Here is a 6,185-nt window from a genome sequence, read left to right as displayed (position 1 = left end):
GACGGAGGCGGGAACCGCCAGAGGCCCCGCCCCCTTGCCCCTTGAACGTTACCGCGGTGACGACCCGGAAGCGCTTCTTTCACCCGCCTCATGTTTCTTGACTTCAGGTTTCAAAATGCTCCCGTAAGAATTGTATTTTTCGCTTTTTGTTGTTGTTTGGAGGAGAGGAAAGGAGGGGTTTTTTTGTTTAAAAAAGCATTCGCTTTCTTTAAAAAATAGAACAACGTTTCTTTTTCTAAAAAAGGGGGCGAGCCCGCCTGGCGGAAAAGTCGCGGGCCGCGCGCACACCCGCACGGCGCCGCCGTTGGAAGGGGCGTGGCCCAAAGGGCGTGGGGGCGTGGCACGCATTGTGGCCCTGCCCCTGAGGCTGGGAAATAGCCGAAAAGGAGCACGTGGCCCGCTCGTTGTCAACTGCGGCTCTGCTGCAGCCGGAGGAGAGTGCCTCTGAGCATGCGCAGAGAGCGGCTTCTCCATCGCTGCCTTTCCTGTTCTCCATAAATGAGTCATTTTATCTTTCTATCAAAATTAGGATCTAGCTTAATGCTATGGAGGGAAGAAATGTCCTTCTGGGTTCAGTCCCAAGTGGGGGAAAAGACACTGGAAACATGGAGGCTGTTTGGAAAGATGATTTTAATGGTGGACAGGATCACATGGCTTGAGCTCCTGAACAGAAAACGGGGAATCCCATGCTTCCAGGTGAAGAAGAAAGGAGAGAAAAAGGCTTGCTAAGAGTTCCTGGTTTTTTTTTTATACTCTCTGTTCGGCCCCACCTCTCTGTTTTCTGTTCCTGTGTAAGAAATGTATTCTGATTGGTCGTCAAACTTCAAGGGGTGGGTTTTTTTTTTTTACCTAACATTGTAAGTTGTGTGTCTTCTGAGTCCCAAGCTTGGTTGAGTTCCCAGATGCCATGTGGTAAGTTTCTGTGGAAGGCTAATCCTACCATTGTTATGTAGAGCAGACTAGCTCAGACCTTTTTAAATGGCCCATTGACAAAGGTGGGGGCTATTAAGCGTGAGTCTGCTTCCTGCCTAAAAACATGTTTCTCCATATCTGATCCGGGGAAATATAACATTCTGCCTTTTCAATATTTCCCAGGATATTTCATTTTTCTAGGAGATGGGGGTGGGTTTTAACGTAACAATTACAAGGTGCAGGGGAAACAGCAGTAAGGATGTTTTGTGATCTCAAAACATTTGAGAGGAAACTGCAGGTTTTTGAAAGAGACCTTGGAAGAGGGCAGCTGAAATATTTTCCACATCTAAAAAGGCATTTAGAAAATTCTACAACATCTGCAGACAATCCTAAAAGCCATCAGGAAATCTGCAAGGAATTTTCTAGCATTGTAGCAGCTGCAAAGGCGAATTGTAGAAGTAGGTTTTCACAGTTCCGTAAGATGGAGACAACCCTGTGTTTTCTCACATCTCCAGATAAAGCCAAATTTGAAGAACTTGATCTTTCCTGTTTCCACTGCAGTGGTGGGTTTCAAATTTTTTTAGAACCTCTTCTGTAGGTGTGGCCTGCTTTGTGGGAGTGGCTTGCCAGCCATGTGACTGGGTGGGAATGGCTTGCCAGCCATATGACTGGGTGGGCGTGGCCAACTTGTAAAATGTGGTGAAACTCACTTAACAACGCTCTTGCTTAGCAACCAAAATGTTGGCTCAGAAACTCTGGCATAAAGCTGTGAAGTTACAATACTCTTGCACGCCTAACCCTTTAGAAAAAAAATGCCAGGGTTGTTCAAACTTGACAGTTTTAAGACTTGTGGACTTCAACTCCCAGAATTCCTCCTCCAGTCATGTTGGCTCAGGAACTCTGGCATTTGAAGCACGCAAGTCTTAAAGCTGTCAAGTTACAATACTCTTGCACCCCTAACCCTTTAGGAAAAAAAAAACAGGAGGGTTCAAACTTGACAGCTTTAAGACTTGTGGACTTCAACTCCCAGAATTCCTCCTCTCGCTCTTCATCTTGATGATGTGCGGACGGGCGAGTGGGGGGAGGGAGCTGGAATCGGTTCTAAACGGCACCGTAGATTTGTGGAACCTCTTCTATAGAGGAGGTTAGAACTGGCAGGAACCCACCCCTGTTCCACTGGTTAGATTTAGGAAATCTGGAAATGGAGCTAGTGGAATTTCAAGAAAGCTCCATGTGGACAAATAAATTCTATGAGCTGCGTGAAACACTTGAGAAGATAGAAGGCATGACAAAGGACAGCACTGTTAGTTCTGAAAATGAAATCCTTAAAGCGTGGAATTCTCTGCCAGTTACTTTTAAGTCAATGAAAGCCCTTGGGATTGCTTTCCTTACTTTCTTTGGATCATCTTATGCTTGGGAGAAGCTGTTTTTAGCTTTGAATGGTATCTGACAGACTAAAAGATGTCCTGAGTGCTGCATGTGTTGCTCTCAAACTTACGAAGTATAAGCCAAGGTTAGACAAACTATCAGCATGCATACAACAGCAAAAATCACATTAATTGTTCAAAAGCATGCCACGTGCAAACTTTTACCTTTCAATTAAAAAAAAATTGTATCAATGAAAGCTCTGTTGTTCTGTTTCTTTAAGACAAAAGATGTTAATCATGCATGAGTTGTTGTTTTTTTCTAAACTAAAATATTATTCAGGATAAATTGCTGTGTTGATACTTTTCGATAAATAAGTGGGTTTTGGGTTGCAGTTTGGGCACTCGGTCTCTAAAAGGTTCACCATCACTGCCCTAGACCAGGGGTTTCCAACCTTGACAACTTTAAGACTTGGGGACTTCAACTTGAATTGAAGTCCACAAGTCTTAAAGTTGCCAAGGTTGGAGACCCCTGCCCTAGACCATTCTGGGCAAATGGTTGTCCACCTCTCTTCTTAAAAATCTCAAGTGATGAAGCGCCCACAATTTCAGGAGGCAAACTGGTTCCACTGATTAACTGACAAGCCATACTTGGCTGACAAATCATACTCAATGAGTATTCTTTAATGGTGCTGTTGGAAGAAACGTCCTTCTGGGTTCGGCTCCAAGTGGGGAAAAAGACACTGGAGACATGGAGGCTGCTTGGAAAGATGGTTTTAATGGTGGACAGGACCACATGGCTTGAGCCCTGAACAGAAAAGGCGATCACATGCTTCAATGTTGGTGGAGAAGAGAAGGGAAGGAAGGACTGAGATGCTGAGTCCCTGGTTTTATGCCCTCTCTGGCCTTTGATCTTGAGCTTGTATTCTGATTGGTTGTCAGACTCCCATGGGCCCATGCAGGGACAACTCTCTAGGCTGCGTTTGGAATCAAGGTTTGGTTGAGATGCCATGTGGCAAGTTGGGTAAAGTGCTAATATTATCATGCCTTAATCCCATCTCCCTGGAGCTGAAGTGGAGAACTCTTTATTATGTAAAGGGACCAGCTTGGCCTTCTTAATGACCCATTGACAAATGGGGGGGGGGGGAGGGCAGGAAGCTGCAGGAAGTTTCTCTTTAAAACATTTCTCCCTTTCACATCCAGGGAAATATAATATTCTGCCTTTTCAACATTTCCTAGGATATTTCCCTTTTTCTGGGAGAGGGCTGAGTGATAACTTCCTTCAGTACTACATCTACATGGAGAGAAGTAAGCAGTGGGGTACCACAAGGTTCCGTCTTAGGCCCAGTACTCTTCAATATCTTCATAAACGACTTAGATAAGGAAAGAGAAGGGGAACTTACCAAATTTGCAGATGATACTAAGATGGCAGGAATAGCCAACGCCCTAGATCAGTGATGGCGAACCTATGACACGCGTGTCAGTGCTGACACGCGTAGCCATTTGGGGTGACACGCACAGGATTTCATGCGATTCATCCTCGGCTCCTGCACGGCCGCCGAGGATGAAAGAATCTGTGCTGGAGGAACGGGGGGGGGGGGGGGGGGGGGAACGTGTGATCTCCCCCGCCCACACTCACTTACTGTATCGCCGCCGCCCCTTTCTGAGCACAGGGGCTGCTGGTAAGGCGTGCGTGCCTTGCGCACACACGTCATCAGCGCGGCGAGGGAGGACCCGCAGGAGAGGAGCGTGGGAACAGTGCGCGCCTCTCTCCAGTCAGGCCGGCACAGAGAGTCTACTCCTGGGACTGTCGGTTACGACCGCACCACAGCAGGGAACAGCGGAGTGCCAACGGGAACTGTGAGCGCCATTAGCAGCAACTATTGGGGTGCCATGGACTTGTAATTGCCCACAATAACTGAGATAAGTGAGGGGGAGGTTGTGTTAGCTTGTTAGGCTAGTTAACCCCTAATTGGCTATCTATAATTCTATCTGCTGTCACTGGCCCACTGATGGAGCACCCAAAAAATAAAAAACAAAGGTTAAGTAAAGGGAGTGGTAGTGGCAGTGGCCGACCCTTTCAAGAGACATGGAGCGAGATGTATGGCATTATAGAAAAAAATGGCAGATCATTTTGCGTTCTATGTACTGAAACGGTAGTAAGCAGAACGTGGAATATAAATAGACATTTTGAAACTAATCATTCCCAGCTCTTGGAAAAAAGTGAGGATGAAAGAAGTTACTAAGCAGGTATGTTAAATAATTTGTTTTTGGTTTATTAAATACAATTATATATTGCAATTATACATTTTTGTAGTTTAAACTATAAATTGCGCAAAATTATGTTTTTGTCGAAGTGACACACAACGCGAGTTATGCTCGATTTTTTGCCGATTTTTGACACACCACGCCAAAAAGGTTGCCCATCACTGCCCTAGATGATAGGTTCAAGATCCAGATGGATCTTGAAAGGCCCGATCTAACAAAATGAAATTCAATGTAGAGAAAAGTAAAGTCTTACACTTAGGCAAGAAAAACCAAAAGTAGATATATAGTCTGATATATAGTATATATATCTAAATATGAGCCAACAGTGTGTGGCGGCAGCCAAAAAAGCCAATGCAATCCTAAATTGCATTAACAGAGGGATACAATCAAGATCAAGTGAGGTACTACTCACTTGTTTGTGAGTTTCAAGTTTGGGGCTGCCCTTGAAGAGCGTTCGAAGACTTCAGCTTGTCCAGAATGCAGCCCCGCGAGCGATTGTGGGTGCACCTCGGTACACCCACGTCACACCTATCCTCCGCCAGCTGCACTGGCTGCCCATTGGTCTCCGGACACGCTTCAAGGTGCTAGTCGTTACTTTTAAAGCCCTACATGGCATCGGACCTGGGTACTTGAGAGACCGCCTCCTGCCAATTACCTCCCAAAGACCGATTAGATCCCACAGACTAGGCCTCCTCCGAATTCCATCTGCCGGCCAATGTCGGCTGGCAACTCCCCGGGGGAGGGCCTTTTCTGTGGCTGCTCCGGCCCTATGGAACGATCTCCCCATTGAGATCCGGACCCTTACTACCCTCCCGGCCTTCCGCAAAGCTACTAAGAACCTGGTTGTTCCGGCAGGCCTGGGGCTGTTGAATCTTCCAGCCCCATCTGAGGTATGAATGTTGCCGTATTTTTAAATTGTTTGTCTTTTTACTTTTATTTTGTATCCCCCCTTCCCCCCAGATTGTTAGCTGCCCTGAGTCTCTCGGGAATAGGGCGGCATACAAATTAAATAAACCTTAAACCTTACTAATACCACGCTTTAGAGCCTCAGTAAGACCACACCTAGAGTACTGCATCCAGTTTTGGTCACCATAAAAAGATGTTGAGACAATAGAAAGTGCAGAGAAGAGCAACCAAGATGATTTGGGGATTGGAAGCTAAAACATATGATGAACGGTTGCAGGAATTCGACATGGCTAGTTTAGGGAAGAAAAGGACCAGGGGAGACAGGATAGCAGTGTTGCAATATTTGAGGGGTTGCTACAGAGAGGATGGGGTCAACCTGTTTTCCAAGGCACCTGAAGGCCAGGTAAGGAATAATGGATGGAAACTGACCAAGGTGAGATTCAACCTAGACATAAGGAGAAATTTTCTACAGTGAGAACAACCAATCAATGGAGCAGAAGTTGCCTTTGGAAGTTGTGGGAGCTTCATCACTGGAAGCTTTCAAGAAGAGACTGGGCTGCCATCTGTCAGGAATGGTGTAGGGCAGTGTTTCTCAACCTTGATGACATTAAGTCCTGTGGACTTCAACTCCCAGAATTCCCCAGTCAGCTGGCTGGGGGATTCTGGAAATTGAAGTCCACAGGACTTAAAGTCACCAAGGTTGAGAAACACTGGTGTAAGGTCTCCTGCTTGGGC

Source organism: Thamnophis elegans, chromosome 3 (assembly GCF_009769535.1).
Source record: "Thamnophis elegans isolate rThaEle1 chromosome 3, rThaEle1.pri, whole genome shotgun sequence".
NCBI lineage: Eukaryota > Metazoa > Chordata > Lepidosauria > Squamata > Colubridae > Thamnophis > Thamnophis elegans.
Note: the sequence above shows the minus strand (reverse complement) of the source record.